Source organism: Ovis canadensis, chromosome 3 (assembly GCF_042477335.2).
Source record: "Ovis canadensis isolate MfBH-ARS-UI-01 breed Bighorn chromosome 3, ARS-UI_OviCan_v2, whole genome shotgun sequence".
Classification (NCBI taxonomy): Eukaryota; Metazoa; Chordata; class Mammalia; order Artiodactyla; family Bovidae; genus Ovis; species Ovis canadensis.
Genome location: NC_091247.1, coordinates 105,596,105 through 105,613,086, shown reverse-complemented (window position 1 = coordinate 105,613,086; position 16,982 = coordinate 105,596,105). Strand labels below are relative to the sequence as shown.

Genomic DNA, 16,982 nt, shown 5'->3' with positions numbered 1-16,982 from the left:
GCCACCTGTGTCGGTAGTAAGCATGAGCGCAGGTCACTCTTGTTAGAGCTGATGAAGCCCCGCGGGTGAGGAATGCAGGCGCTCCCTCCAGGCCTGGGCGAGAGGCATGGAAGGGGACAGGTTAAAGATGCTGTGGGGTTGTAAAGCTGGAGGGGCTGAATCCATCAAGGAGGCACCAAATACCAAGAGAACCTACTCCCCAGCTTTGTGGAGAGGATCCATTGCAATGAGGCACCCAACGTGCTTAGAACAGTTACTGCTCAAGAAATGTTGGCCTTAGCAGGTGAAGAGTAGAGTCAAACAGCTATTTGCCAAAAAGGATGTCCACTGAAGAAACTATTTTGCAGAAACCACAGAGGCCATCTGGCCTTGGATTAAGGGTTTGATGAGGACCCAGGGCAACTACTGTTGGGGCTGTGACAAGGAATCCACGGGGAAGAAACCAGCAGCTCAGCAGCTGCAAGAAATGCCCACTTGAGGATAGAGAATCATGGTGGTGTGAACATGGCTTATTGGCGAGTGATTCTCAGAACTCTTGGAGAAGGAAATGGCAACCCACTCCAGTATTCTTGCCTGGAGAACTCCATGGACAGAGGAGCCTGGTGGGTTACAGTCTGTGAGCCCACAAAAAGTTGGACATGGCTGAGCAACTAACTAACTTTCAGAGCTCTAGAGTTCTTACCCATTAAGTGGGCATAATTATATTACCTAACTCATAAGATCACTGCAATAATATTTGTAAAGGTGAGTCCTTTGCCTGACACAAAATGTTGCTTGTTGTTAAGGTGTTAAGTCGTGTCTGACTCTTTTGAGAGTTGTAACCCACCAGGCTCCTTTGTCCATGGGATTTCCCAGTCAAGAATATTGGAGTGGGTTGCCATTTGCTTCTTGATGACAAAATGAGCATGTGGTAAATGGTGGTAGGGGTGGAGGTGATGTTTCTCCGAAGATTTTATGAGACTCCTTGTAGGGCAGACTCAATCTGTTGGGTAGGTGTTTTGAGCTCATGTAAGTAAAAAGCAAGGGCTGGCATGTAGGCCTTAGAGCAGCAGAGGAGCTGCCATAATTGAGAGAGGAGGGACTCAGTTTTCCTGGGTTGAGGATGGGAATTCCAAGGGGAGGAGCATCAAGGATGAAGTCTCAAAAGACAGAGAACTTTGGGGAATTTGGGGGGCTTTGAAGTCTGCCCCTTCCTTGAGTTAGCTCCTCAACACCATCTGTCAAGTCTATGCATCTCACTAAAAGTTTTGAAGAAGTGGACTCTTTGGTTACCTTGAAGAGAGGTTGAGTTCTGAGTTCAGTTAAGCAGGTGATAAGCCAGGCTGACCCAGGGACACAAGATCCGGGAGCTAGGGAACTGCTGACACTTGGGGTATAGTGTTATAGCTATGATCATGGCGAATCCAGAAGACGGATCAGTGGCTGGGGCCAGGAGATGCAGATGTGGGCTAAGAGCATGGCTGGGGAGGTGGGGGAGGGCAGAAACTTAGTGACTGTATGTTCTTTGAACAAATCCCCAAAAGGAATCCAGGAAGAAGAAAGATGGTTTAAACCTCAGAGGAAGGAAGAGGAACATGGGGGTCCAAGTTACACCAGGATGGAGGTCATGAGCCAAACAGCAAACAGACAGCCCCTCCCCCTGTCGTGGAGGTGACTGTGTCTGAGAATCTTGGTCTTGGGCTGTAACTGAGCAGGATCCTATGAGGCCTTCTAGAGCAGCCACTCCCTCCATATCCTCCACTTTAGCGCCTCTCTGAAGGACCTAGAAACTATCTGATGCACATTTCCTGAGTTGTTTTATGATGCTAACACCATCACCCAAGGGAAGAAATTAACTACCAGATCTTCGTGAGCACTAGCCTCCAGACTTACTGGCACCTAAGGATTGATAATGCTCACTCCCGTGACAGGGCCCTATTATCTCGCCATCAACCAATCAGAGGTGTGCTGGAACCATCTCACACCCTGAGATGCCCCTCCCTCACCTGGCCTTTAAACATGCTTTGCTGAGGGGACTTCCTTGGCGGTCCAGTGGTTAAGACTTCACCTTCAAACACAGGAAATGTGGGTATGCGGGTTTGATCCCTGGTGGGGGAGCTAAGAAACCACATGCCTCTCAGCCAAAAAACCAAAGCCAAAACATAAAACAGAAGCAAAATTGTAACAAATTCAATAAAGACTTTAAAAAATTATTTATTTAAACAATAGACTACAAAATCGCTTTGCTGAAATCCATCAGGGAGTTTGGGCTTGTTGAGCGCTGGCTGTGGTTCGTACCCAGCAACAAATGCTGCATTTCCTTTCGCTGCAACCTGCGAAAGTAAACTGCTTTTACTGCGCGTGGGTGAGCAGACCCAAGCTTGGTTCAGTAACAGGGTGAGGAGTGGACAACCTTGGACTTGCGTCAGGAGGCACCACGTGCATAGATTGCACTTCTTTTTCTTGTGGTGGTCTTGGAAACGGGCCACATTCTTTAAGCCCTAGTGGCTGAACTAGGCCTTGTGCATTAATGATGTAAGGTAAGCTGACCCTGATGCCTGAAGAATCAACTAGAACATAAGCAGTTTAGGGAAGAGGTTCCAGGGATAAGAAGTGCTGGTGGGGTCTGATTGTCAGATTTACGGTCCCAGATGAGAAGCATTATTGAGGCCTACTGTGTGCTGAGCATCATCCACTTGTTTCCATGTTGGAAATGCAGAATTCCTTCAATCCAACTAACAAATATTTATAAGTGCTGACTAGGGCTTCCCTCATAGTTCAGTCGGTAAAGAATCTGCCTGCAATGCAGGAGACCCGAGTTTGATTTCTGGGTTGGGAAGATCCCTTGGAGAAGGCAATGGCAACCCACTCCAGTATTCTTGCCTGGAGAATCCCATGAACAGAGGAGCCTGGTGGGCTACAGTTCATGGGTCGCAAAGAGTCGGACACGACTGAGTGGCTATACCACCACCATATAGTTGTAGGTCCCACATACAGAAAATGGTCTAAGATGCCTGGGATATGACCTTTCTTCTTTTTACCTCCTTGTATTAAAGTTTATTTATAATTCCCTCACCATTAATATACAGGCTTCCCAAGTGGCTCATGGGTAAAGATTCTGCCTGCCAATGCAAGAGACACAGGTTCGATCCCTGGGTGGGGAAGATCCCCTGGAGGAGGATATGGCAACCCACTCCAGGATTCTTGCCTGGGAAATTTCACGGACAGAGGAGCCTTTTTGGCTACAGTCCATAGCGTCACAAACAGCTGGACAGGACAAGTGACTAAGCATGCACACAACATTAATTTTACCAAAGAGGCACTTGGTTTAGCCAAAAACAACACAAAACTGCATATACTCTTGCCAGTCTGAGACTGTAAAGTCAAATGTGACCTTCTAGTATGATTTATTATACTTTCCCATCCCAGCCCCACTGGCCCATGAAGAGAATCTTGTTGGTAGCTGTTTTCTCTCAGCAGTACCCTGACCACAATCTGAACTGTATCCAATAATGTTGGTAAGATGATTTTAAATTACATTATCTTTAACTTTGTTTTATCAAGGAGGCTGTGAAATCTCTGACCCTGGTCTTGTCTTTTCATTTGGAAAGAGCCAATTGTCCTCTTTGTAAAAAACCTCAAATTCTTACTGGACCCATGGATGGGATTTTAAGCAATGGTGTTAAAGAACCTGCCTGCCAAGGCAGGAGACGTAAGAGACTCAGGTTCGATCCCTGGGTCATGAACGCCTTTTTATCAGATTGCGGAAGTTATCTTCTATTTCTTATTATCTATGAGTTTTTATTATGAGTGCTGAATGCTTTTTTGTACCCATTGAAATACTTATATAATTTTCTCCATCATTCTGTGAACTGGCTAATTACACTGATCGATTTTTCTAATATTAACTCAACTTTCCATTTCTGGTATGAAGCTTTCCTAAGTATCATACTTTTAACACATGACTAGTTCAAGTTGCTGCTATCTCATTTAGGTTTTTTGTAGGTGTGTCTCTTTTCCTTTTTTTCCTAATGCCTTTGTCAAGTTTTATATTAGAATTATGCTGACCTCATAAAATCAGTTTTACCTCCTCTGTTCTCTGAAAGTTTGTGAAAGGTTTGCGTTATTTCTCTCTTAAATGTTAGAACTAATGAAATGATCTTAAGCAAAGTTTTCTTTATGGAATATTTTTAAAATAAATTCTTTTCCCTAAATACAGGGTTATTTAGATTTCTATTTTATCATATTGGAGTTACGGTAAGTTGCATTTTTCAAAGAATTGTCCATTTCATCTAAGTTGTCAAATTTGTTGGTTGTCATAAAGGTTTTTAAATAAGATTTTCTTACCATTCTTTCAATATCCAGAGCATTTTCAGTGTTGACCCCTCTTTTATTCTAATGTTGATAATTTTCATTCTCTCTCCTTTTTTGGTTGATCTAACTAGAGTTGATCTTTTCAGTGAACCAACTTTTGGCCTTTTTAATTTTCTTTATTCTTGATTTTTAGGTCATCTATTTCTGTTCTTAGTATCTCTTTACTTCTGCTTACTTTAGGTTTACATTTTCTTCTTTTAACTCATTTTTTAGACTCTCAGAACATGAAGTCATTGTTTTTGACCTTTGTTCTTTTCTGATGCACATATGTAAAACTATGGGCTTCCCAGGTGGCGCTAGCGGTAAAGAATCCGACTGCCAATGCAGGAGACCAAAGCGACTGTGCTTAATCCCTGGGTCGGGAAGATCCCCTGGAGTAGGAAATGGCACCCCACTCCAGGATTCTTGCCTGGAAAATCCCATGAGCAGAAGAGCCTGGAGGCTTACAGTCCATAGGGCCACAAAGAGTTGTATACAGCTAAGCCACTGAGCACACACATACTCACACACGTAAGACTATAAATTTCCCTCTAAATTTTGCTTTAACTACAGTTCATGACTATTACTATGTTGTATTTTTATTATTATTTTGTTCATTAGTTTTCCTAATTTTTCTTTGGGGTTACTTAGAAGTATGTCATCTGATTTCCAAATATCTAGAGCCATCCTAGATTTCTTATTATTGATTTCTAATTTGATCCTATTGTGGACAGAGAAAATGCTCTGTGGGATTTCAGTCTTATTCTGTTTATCAAGACTTATTTTGTGGCCTAACATATGGTTTCTCTTGACAAAAGTTCTACATGTAACTGGAAAGAATGTGCATTCTTCAGATGCTGGGTGTAGAGTTCTAGAATTATTAACGGGTCAAGGTGGTGACGCTTTTGAACAGATCGTCTATGTCTTCACTGATTTTAGGCCCAGTGTTTCTATCAATGACTGAGGAGAGGTTAGCGTTTCCAGCTATGGTGGTGGTATTTTCCACTTCTCTTTTCACCTCTGCCATTTTGCTCTGGTGTTGTGAAGCTCTGTTGTTAGACCCATATATTGTTAGCACTGTGGTATCTTCCTGTAGAATCAATGCCTGTCATTAGGACATGTCTCTCTCCATGTATGGTGTTATGCCCAAGTCGCGAAATCTCCCAATGACCACCAGGGAGCCGGTATCCGATGCAAAAGCAAGAGAGTTTTTATTACCAAGCTCGAGCTGGGGCTCCCACTGATACCGACGCAGCAGCTATAGGAAGGAGCCCTGAGCTCTGGGTTACATTGCTTATATAGGGTATTATCGTGCGAAAAATTCAAAAGACGGGAGTCTCCGGGTCTGATTGGTCACCTTCTGGTGAAGGGTTAGGTGTTGAGTTCTGATTGGTTCTCCTTTCCCGGGCTTGACTCGAATTTCCCGGGCTGGCCAAGGGTTCTGATTTGTTCCCAGGTGGTGGGGTGAGTTTAGGGAATTTCCAAAGGCTCTTTTTCTGGAACCTTACAAAGTGGAGTAGCTTTGATTCTTCATTCCCCCCTTCTCTAGGATCCAGGACAGATCCAGTCATGGGTCTGAGGTTGGCTCTATATTGTCTCCTGCTAAGGGGACCATTGGTAGGGCCGCATATTGGGATCTGAGTACCATGAGCTGCACCATGTTGATGCAGTTTTTAATGAAGGCCACTAGTTAGTTTAATAAGCATGGCATGAGGGTGAGTAGCAGTAACAAGAAAATCAAGGGCCCCACCAAGGAGGATATGAGAGTTGTGAACCAGGGGGATGAGTTGAACCAGGATTCAAACCAATTTTGAGACATTTCTCTCTTTTTTTTTTTTTGACTCAGCCCTTTTCTTATCTTGGCCAGGGACTCCTTGACTACCCCTGAGTGATTCACATAAAAACAACGTTCTTCTGCTAACACAGTACATAGGCCCTCTGAGAGACTTCATACTCAAGATACTTTTTGGGAATTGGGGCGGAGGTCTCTTTCTTCTGTAACTTCTTCCTGCTGTGCATGGGCGTAGGCCTGCCTAATAGAGCAGAAGTCTCTCTCTACCTGATCTAAGTTGGGGTTTTCCACACCTGAAACCAGCTTCTATCCTTGTAGTAACAGCAATTTAGTTGGCCCTTCTCAGAGATGAAATAGACAAGGGCCAAACAGGAGACCTAACAGGATGGTCATCTCTGGTCCCCAGAAACAGAAGGCAACATTTGGGGTGAGGGTTGCAGGCTTTGTGACCCCTTCTGATGGGTTGGTGGTGAGGCAACAGAGCTGTGCTCCAGGAATCTTGTGTTCAGTCTGAAGTTACCATCTTCCACCTGGGTGGGGGCTCAAAGACATTGTTATGCATATTTCTTTGAGTAGGAACCAGGACTCTGTCTGGAGGCTGTACCAACCTTTGACTATTTCTGTTTTTGTATCCCCTCCCTTCCCTGATTAGCAATTGTTTGAATCCATGCTTTGGAATTCAGGGAAGGCCAAGGAGGCTGAACAAAGTCTATATCCTACAGATAAGAAATGGAGAACACAGAACAGATCTGCACTCCAGAGCCCCACAGAGTCCCGCTCAGTTTTAATTTTAGGGAACTAGGCAACTATGACTGTGATAACTTCCTGTCAAAATGGGGCATAGGACTGCCCCAGCTTGGAGTATAGACACTGAATTGGAAGTATTTCTGAGTTCCAAGTTTTAGATCTGAGTCTCGTATGATTAAAATCCTAATCTCATTTCTTTCTAGAAGAATAGGTCTGAAACCCAGTCTGGACCTGGCACTTCAGAGACTTGTAGCCATGTAGCCAGTTGCCTAGTTTTATAAAAAGTAAGGTTAGTAGCTTCCAGCAGACATTGTTTTGAAAATGGTGGCATCCAAGCCTGACACGACTCAGAAAACTCAAGTGTTTAGCGATACAAGGTCTAATCTGAAAGTACACCCATAGAATCACCTAGTTATTTCCCAGGATATCTGAACCATAGCTACTCTATTTTGACTTTTAATCGTAAACTTTTCCTTAATAGCCAAAGCAGATTTCACCGTTAATGACATCAGTGTTTCTCTAGGTATGAGAAGATGCAAGAATTAGGACTCATAAAATCTTCTCCTGAAAAGATCTAACTATCTGAAGGCCTGTTCTGCCAGGTTTTCCAAGAGCACAGAGTGCCTCATTCCTGATTTTCACCCTGAACTCCTTTTTCAGGGGCATTGAAAGTCAGCAGTTGCAGCGGCCATGGTTTGATCTTTGTAGATGCAGATGGCGAGTGTCAGTCTTCAGTTGGCAGAGCCCCTTTTTGCTCATAAACTTGACTATGATCATGAGGGGGGCACTTCATGACCATTTTATCTCGTGGTGCTGAGAGTGTCCATTGTCAGGTAAACAGGCCACTCAATGTGCTGTTACTGGACTAGGCCATAAAACAGTATCTAAAATTCTCTGGACCACCTGTCTTACTAGCTTTTTGGTCCAGGAAAATATTCCCTCTTGTTGCTTCTTGCCATATCTAGAGTTACACTGTTACCATCATCGATCTCATATGGGACTATATATTATTCTATTAGAGGCCTCAGACACACATACAGTGTAAGAAACAGCAATTTTGTAAAACAGGTGAAATACAAATAACATAGCCAGCAGTATTAGTAAAGTCATAAGTAAGACTTATGTTAAGAACTTCCATTAGATGTAGCCCAGTATATCTTCAGGTCATCTGACTTAGTCTGCCCTGTAGAATCTTTATCTTCCAGGGAAATTATATATTGGCACCATCTATAAGGAACACAGCCCAGTTTTCTAGTGTCACTAGACTGATTATCTTTAGTATGATTTAATTTTTTAAGTAAATTTTCTCAGGGCCAACCAGTTAGAGTCTGGTAATAGAGAAATTTACCAAGGTAACCCAGAACTAGACACAGGTTATTGGCCACAAACCCAACAATTGGATTGATTTTGAAACTAGCATAGGATCAGGCCTATGATAGAAAAGCATTTGACTTATATGCAAAGGTCTAAGAAGTCAAGAAAACATAAGTGATCATACGAATCGGGTCCCGCATCTCGGGGAAGCCGTCTCCCTCTGACGTCGTTGTCTTCTCATCCTGGCGTAGTGTAGTTTCTCCTGATAAAAAAGTCCTTCCGTCCAGGTTGGAGACAGTCCCTTAAATTATGTCTTTTTCCAGTCCTGGTTGCAGGTCATGAGGCATCTGATCTTCATCCAAAGATAGATTACTGAGATAAGCTTCAGAAACAAACTTAGGGTGTTCTTCAAGAATTCAATTAAATTTTACATTAACATCACATAACAGCAAAGAACTATCTAAGAGATGAGTCTTACTAGATGCAGACCTCCATTAACAAACTGATATTTAACATTTCGAAATATCTTTTTTTCCTTAAAGTTACCCTTATTTTTATTAAATATAACCAAATTAAGGCTAGTTTGTTTGCAAAACTGGTCTGTTCTCACTGATTTTGGTCTGATGATTTTTATAACCATAATTGATTATAGGCTTTTTATTTTGCTGAAACATTTATAGAGTCTCAGACTGAACTTTTAAAATAAAACAGGGCTAGGAAACTCACACCAAAGGCTTATCACAGATTTTGCCTAACAAATCTAGGTGAATTCTTCCCTTTTTAAGGTCTCAAAAATTTCTTGAGATTTTTGTACCCATGAGATAAACTTTCTAACTCATTTGATAAACTTACTGGAAACCTAAGAACTTCCAATTTTTGGAAGAGTCAGATAGAACATATAATTGTTTTGTTTATAACGTTTAATTTTACCAAAGTATTGTCATAATTAGTTTGAGACGAAGATTTTCCCTAGTCCCTGAAAACATAAGATTCAACCCCATAATTTTTCAGACAGAAACCATAAAAGTTATAAGCATATCCACTGGTTCATTCAGTCCTTTTGCCATTAAAATACCAGGACATATCAGAATGTTTAAAACTCCATATAATTTTTAGGATATCTGTATTAGTAATTTTACCATCCTGAGTGGATTTATTACTCATCTGATAATCTTTTCCATGTAATTTAACCAACCAAATAAGCACAGTTTAATATCTCTCTTTGGGATGTTCCAGGGGCCCTCTGAAACATCCCAAAGTTAGCTAGAGATCAAAAGAACTTCAATAGAGTTCTATTTAGGAAGTTTTATCAAAGAGATCAATTAAAAGGGTTTAGAACATTTGGTCAGATTTTTAAGTTACACCAATCTGGAGAGACTATTTTAGACAGATATTTTTAAAGAATAATTATTCTTAATAGAGTTTATATAAAAGCTCATATCGCATTTATATTTTTTAGAAGTTTTTTTTTACTTGAGGTAATTTTCTTGTTGACAAACTTGTAACAGATATAATATTTAACTCATATTAAACCTAGGTACAATGGAAATATTTTACTTCACGTTAAGTACTCTAAGACATGTCTATGTTAAATAGGTCAACAAACAAACATTAATATCAGGTATTTAACACTGAATATTTCCCAGTTCACATAAACCTGGAATTTATTGTTTAATTTAGAATTACTTGATTTGTAAGTGCTTACCTTTTTTTAAGCCAAATAAATAGAGCTCATATACAAAAATATTACCAAGACATATTTAGACAGACACAGTGTAAGATCTAGCTTCAAGTCTTTTTTTTTTTTTTCTTTTTCCTCAGTGTCAGGAGTTAGAGATGGTCAGATAAGTGTTCCTGAGAGCCCTGGTCTCAAGGCACAGGGAAAGAAAATCAAGTTTTAACAAAATGGCGGCAGGTCTAAACCACCTGGTTGCCAGACAAAGCAAAATTTCCTTTTCCAGGGGATCTTCTCGACCCAGGGATCGAACCCAGGTCTCCCATATTGCAGGCAGACGCTTTAACCTCGGCTCCACCAGAGAAGCCATTAAATACAAAAATACAGTCTCTCAGAAAACCTCCTATAGAGACACAGAACTTCAGATCCAAGTACTAACATCAAAGATTTCAAGGAAGTAAAGGAAGCCAGGTTGAAAAAGAAGGGAGAGGAGGCAGGAAGGGGGGGGGAGCAAAAGGGGTGGCCTTACAAACGTCTCCTGCCACCTACAGATACCCAGGCGTTACGGGACATTTCCCTGGGCCTCCAGAGAAGGGAGCACTGGAACTCGGCCCTACCAGAAATCAGAACCAGAATTCGAGTCTCTGCCAAGAGAAGGTGATCAGTCTCCAAACCTCAGCTCAGGCTGAGGGCCCTTCGACCAGATTCCTGTGTCCAGGACTGGGGGACTAGAAAAACAGGGAAGGATAGGAAGGGTTAAGGAGAGGAGACAGAGAGGGAAGGGGAGAGAGGTCAATAAAGTCTCTTGTTCCTTACCGGTCGGGGCACTCTGGCCAGTTGTCCGCGTCAGGAGGAGACCAGGGACAAAAGGGTCCCAGTTGCGGCCGCTGGGTCTGGTCCATTGGCAGGCAAGCTGGCCCCTGAGTACCCCAAGTGGTCAGGATGTCAGTCTCGGCGAAAAAGAGTCCCCGCCAGAGCCGCCATTTGCTGCAGGAAGAGGGACCCCTTCCAGGGCCCGAAACTGGGCTCTTGTCTAACACTCGGAAATGAATTGTCCGAGGAGACACATGTGCTGACAAAGGGAACTTGGTCAGGGTGTCCAATCCTCGGTCAGAAGATGATATCTCGGACTCTGTGTACAGTTCCCAAGTCAGAGGTGCCTTCTGAGGGCCAGCCTACATGGAAGGTCGGCCATTCTGCGCTGCAAAAAGTGATTAATTTATTCCTTTTAATTTCTACACTGAGGTCATGAGCGTGCATCTTGACCTCCTTAAAATTATCAGTAACCAAGGATAGAGGTGTGGGGCTAGAATGGCGTTGCCCCATCGTCCCTGGATCAGTCAGATGTTGGTAAATTAACACAGACAATACGAACAGCCACACAAACAGAGAGACAGCAGAAATACACCTCTGGGAGTCCGGAGGTAAAACCGAACGACGACGGCCTCCGGCCGTTCAGCGGGAGCGACCCGCTATCGTCTACAGAGAACAGGGGCACTCCGTCCCCCCACGCCGGGGTCGGGGACGTCTCCCAACGACCCCCACCGGTGACTCTCCCGCGCGTCCGCCTGAGTCGTATACCGGTCTCAGATACCAGGCCCTACCAGGAGTGAAAAGAAAGACAGATGACTTACTGGCTGCAGATGACTCTCCGGATCGGTCTTCCCGTGGAGCCGGTGGCAGATCCCGGATGAGCCCCAAATGTTATGCCCAAGTCGCGAAATCTCCCAATGACCACCAGGGAGCCGGTATCGGATGCAAAAGCAAGAGAGTTTTTATTACCAAGCTCGCGCTGGGGCTCCCACCGATACCGACGCAGCAGCTATAGGGAGCAGCCCTGAGCGCTGGGTTACATTGCTTATATAGGGTATTATCGCGCGAAAAATTCGAAAAACGGGAGTCTCCGGGTCTGATTGGTCACCTTCTGGTGAAGGGTTAGGTGTTGAGTTCTGATTGGTTCTCCTTTCCCGGGCTTGACTCGAATTTCCCGGGCTGGCCAAGGGTTCTGATTGATTCGCAGGTGGTGGGGTGAGGTCAGGGCATTTCCAAAGGCTCTTTTCCTGGAATCTTACAAAATGGAGTAGCTTAGATTCTTTAATGGTAGCACTCTTTACCCTGAAGTTAACTTCAATCTGATACTGATATCACCACTCCAGCATTCTTGTGCTTACTATTCCCATGGTATTTCTTTTTCCATTAATTCTCTCAGTGAACTTGTTTTTTTTCTATTTAAAGTCTGCCTCCTATAGACAATGTTTCTATCCATTCTGACAATCTCTGCTTCTCATTGGACTTTTCAGTGCATCAGCATTCAATGTAATTATTGATATTTTTGGAGACAGGTCTTCCATTTTACTATTTATTTTCTGTTTGCAGCCTTTAATTTCCACTCCTATTTTCTTTTAAAATTATGTAATAGATTTTAAAATTACTTCTTAATGTATCTATTGACTTTTTAGCTTTACTTTTTTGCATTTTTTAACCTTTTGCCTATAGATTACCATGCATTTCCTTTCCTTTTGCAATCTGTGAGAGTTAAGGTTGTGCCACTTTACATAAACTGTAGAACCTGACAATCATATAGAGCCATTTACACTCGATCATTCTTTACACTATAAATCTCATATGTACTACATTTACATAATTATAAATCTCACAAGACAGCATTATAAATTTTTCTTTAAATAACCATATGTGCTTTAAATAAAGAGAAAAAAAAAAAGTCTTTCTTACTTATCCTGAAATTCACCATTTCCAACAGTATCATTTCTTTTCAGCCAGAAGAACTTTCTTTGTTTTTTCCTTACTGTGCAGTTCTCCGATGATGCACTGTCTTGGTTATCTGAATTGTTTGTAATTCGTTTTTATTCTTGAAGGATATTTTCACTGTGTATGAAACTCTGGGCCAACAATTCACTTCTCACAGCAATTTACGGATGTTGTTTCACTGTCTCCTGGTCCCTGCTGTTTCTTTAAAAAAAAAAAAATTTGCCCTGGGTCTTAGTTGCGGCACTTGGGATCTTTAGTCGCAGGGTGCAAACTCTTAGTTGCGTCATGTGGGATCTAGTTCCCCAACCAGGGATTGAACCTAGCCCCCTGCAATGGGAGCATGGAGTCTTAGCCGCTGGACTCTGGTGTTTCTGATAAGAAGGTAGCAGGAACTGCAAGAGAAGGTTGGTTCTGTTGCCCACAGGAAGTCATGTCTACATACATATATGAATTCACACACCAGAAGGAATCTATTATCTTTGCTGACAATGATGTGCAGCATTTAAAACTCCATAGTCAGACCCAGTTCTCAAAAATTTAGACCTAACTTAACTCTGGCCCAGCAAAGACTTTAGTTGGAAATTAAAGTTTTAGCCTAGGAGCTATTTTCCAAAGATCTTTAAGGCTCATCAACAATGACAATGATAACAACAATGGTGAGCATGATAATAGCATCATCACCAATAGCTGCTCCAACCTACGATCCCAGTACGTGATCACAGGTTCTCTCCATCATCTCAACAACTCATTCTGCAGATGAAGAAACAGACTTATCAGTGAAGTAAGTCCCAAAGAGAAAAACAAATATCGTAAATTAATGCATACATGTGGAATCTAGAAGAATGGTATAGATGAACTTATTTGCAAAGCAGAAATGGAGACAGAGAACAAACATGGATACCAAGGGGAGAAGTGGGGTGGACTGAGTTGAGAGAGTAATATTGACATATATTCACCACTGTCTAAGCTTCCCGGGTGGCTCAGATGGTACAGAATCTGCATGCAGTTCAGGAGACTCAGGTTCGATCCCTGGGTCAGGAAGATTCCCTGGAGAAGGGAATAACTACCCACTCCAGTATTCCTGCCTGGAGAATTCCATGGATAGAGAAGCCCTGTAGGGTATAATCCATGGGGCTGCAAGAGTAGAACATGACTGAGCAATGCCACTTTCACTTCCTTCACTCTCACCGTGCGTAAGATGGATAACTAATGAAAACCCGCCTGATAGCACAAGGAGCTGTACTCAGTGCTTCCCGGTGACCTAAATGGGAAGGAAATCCAAAAAAGAGGGCACATATGCGTACATGTGACTGACTCACTTTGCTATACAGCAAGAAGCCAACACAACATTGTAAAGCAACGACTTCAGTTGTTTGTCGCTAAGCTGTGTCTGACTCCTTTGCAACACCATGGACTGTAGCCCAACAGGCTCCTCTGTCCATGGAGTTTCCCAGGCAAGAATACTGGAGTGGGTTGCCATTTCCTTCTCCAGGGAATCTTCCTGGACCAGGGACTGCACCTGTGTCTCCTGCATTTCAGGCAGAGTCGTTACCGCTGAGCCACCAGGGAAGCCCCCAAATCCTCGAATTACAGAAAAAAGAAGAAGCAGCAGACTCAGTGAGCATATGATCTCTGCTCATGACTAATGGAGGCAGGATTCAGTCAGTGCGGCCCTAGAGCCCCCCCACCCCCACCTTTTTTCCACTGTACCACAGTACTGGCCCCCTGGGCTGGGATGTTACCTCAGACCAAAACCGCAGGATGACAGCCATTTCCTCCAATGGGCCTGAGGATATTATTTTTTTTCTTTGTTTCTCCATCTCACAAGGGACTTCTCTCATGACTCAGAGGTCCTGTGTTTTAGCTCTGAGAGTGGATTACCACCTGGAGGTGTCCTGGGCAGAGGACTTGATCCAGCTCCTTTCTCTCTAAACCCCAGATCTCAGCTGCTGGGTGAAAACTCCACTCTGAGACCCCAGCTATAGCCCTGGGGGAAAGTGGAGAAAACGGCAGGGCGTAAGTTGGAAAGAGAAATAGCTGGCTTGCATGCATGCTAAGTCACTCAGTCGTGTCTGACTCTTTGTGATCCCATGGACTATAGTCCCAGACTCCTCTGTCCATGGAACTCTCCAGGCAAGAACACTGAAGTGGGTTGCTATGCCCTCCTCCAGGGGATCCTTCTGACACAGGGATGGAACCCATGTCTCTTACATCTTCTGCACTGGTAGGTGGGTTCTTTATCACTAGTGCCAGCTGGGAAGCCCCTAGAGCTGACTCAAAACTCAACATTCAAAATCTAAGATCATGGCATCTGGTCCCATCATTTTATGGCAAATAGAAGGGGGAAAAAGTGGAAGCAGTGACAGATTTTATTTTCTTGGGCTCCAAAATCACTGTGAACAGTTACCGCAGCCATGAAATCAAAAGATGCTTGTTCCTTGGAAGGAAAGCTATGACAAACCGAGACAGTGTGTTAAAAAGCAAAGACATCACCTTGCCCACAAAGCTCCATCTAGTCACAGCTATGGTTTTCCAGTGGTCATGCACAGATGGGAGAGAGCTGGGCCATAAAGAAGGCTGAGCACCAAAGAACTGCTTTCGAACCGTGGTGCTGGAGAAGACACTTGAAAGTCTCTTGGACAGCAAGATCAAACCAGTCAGTCCTAAAAGAAATCAACCCTGAATATTCACTGGAAGGACTGTTGCTGAAGCTACAGCTCCAATACTTTGGCCACCTGATGCAAAGAGCCGATTAATTGAAAAAGACCCTGATACAGGGGAAGATAGAAGGCAAAAGGAGAAGGGGGTGGCAGAGGATGAGATAATTGGATGGCATCACCAGCTCAAGGGATGTGAATCTGAGCAAATTCAGGAGAGAGTGAAGGTCAGAAGAGCCTGGCATGGGGTCACAGAGTTGAGCACAGCTTAGTGACTGAACAACCAGCTGGGCTAAGCTTCGAGGTTTAGATGTGAAAGGTAGTTAGTTTACATGGCTGGAGTGACGCCTTCAGGGTCCTAGAGGCTGGTCAGAAACCCTGATGGTGCTGGAAACATCTGAGCTGCAGTCCCCTCAGATATGACTGAGACAGGAGCTTTGGTAAACATGTCCCTGAAGAGCTTGCTCATTTCTTGGAAAAGGGACTTCCAGAGAGTTCTCAGAGCACATAAATAGCAGGGCCACACAGACAAAGGTAACCATTCAAGGAATAGAGAAGTATGTTCTCAAAAATCACACTCCAAGCCAGAGCTGTGGTTCAGAAAGGGGGTTTTATGCCGTTGCTGTTGTTGCTTCATTGGCCTCAGAAACGATGCGCTGGGCTGCTGCCAACAGACTCCAGACAGTGAGAAGGGGTGTGCCTCACGCCGGAGGGCAGAGACACAGGTGCCAAGGGCCCATCCCGGCCAGGCTTGGGGTGCCCTTAACAGAGCCCTGGGCCGAGTGAAGAGCATTTCTGTTTAGAAGCAAGCACCTGGGAGCTGCTTCTGTGTTACCAGTCATGGTTTGTCATGCAGTTTTCTCCCCGCCGCCTTCCAGATGGGATTGCCATGCCTGTTTGACGAACCAGGAATCTAAGTCTTGAGATGAACTCTCTCAGCTCTGAGCACATTAACACCCAAGGTGAGAGGGAGCGCCAGCGTGGCCGGGGGCACTTGGAGGTGAAACCCTCAGATCCTCTCAGATCCCGTTGCCTTGTTGGATTCCTAGGTTAATTTCTGCACTTCATCAACATCTACGCCAGGCTACCTTCCACTACACACTATATTCTGGGCCATGCCCCACTGACAACCTGCGTATTTCCACTCATTGCTAATGGGAGCCAAAGTCAGAAGAGCAAAGGACCAGTAGAGTTCCTGTGAACTTCACCTCTCCAATGGGCTCCTTCCCAAGTGGCCATTCCTACTGTCTGGGAAGCCAGAGCTCAGAGAAGAGAGCGGTGTGATCAGAGATGACCCTCCCTGTGCTTTGTGGGCAGCCACTGAACCAGAAAATGTGCCTCCAGGGAAAGTCTCATTTGGGGAATGAAGAGGCTAAAATTCTTTATTTTGAAAACAGAGAACAATCTTCCTCACGCCCCTCTTCCTTCCAACCAGAGTATCGGCCCCTCTTTACCAAATATGAAGCGTTAGTGAAATCTGAGGGACATCTGGGTGATGATGAAAACCAGCTGGAGAATAGACTCTCGTCTATGCACTATGAGTGTCTGAATGGTGGAGGCAGCTACTCCGCAGGGCAGAGACCAAGCCCTGCCTTCACCCACTGAACACCCTCCGTGAACGGGAGCTCGAAGCTCCCGATGGATGGACGAAGCCAGGGAGGAAGCAGTGAGAAGAGGAAAGGAAAGAAACACAACA

At 43.9% G+C, this 16,982-nt stretch overlaps 1 long non-coding RNA gene across 1 annotated transcript; it reads right to left on the bottom strand.

Moving 5' to 3' along the window:
• Positions 1 to 9,980: 9,980 nt before the first annotated feature.
• On the bottom strand, positions 9,981 to 13,379 carry LOC138437174 (uncharacterized). The gene is made up of 3 exons (XR_011255799.1): positions 12,594 to 13,379; positions 11,495 to 11,927; positions 9,981 to 11,061 (listed from the first exon to the last, which is right to left on the bottom strand). It is a non-coding gene; the product is annotated as an uncharacterized lncRNA (long non-coding RNA).
• Between the last annotated feature and the right edge of the window lie 3,603 nt (positions 13,380 to 16,982).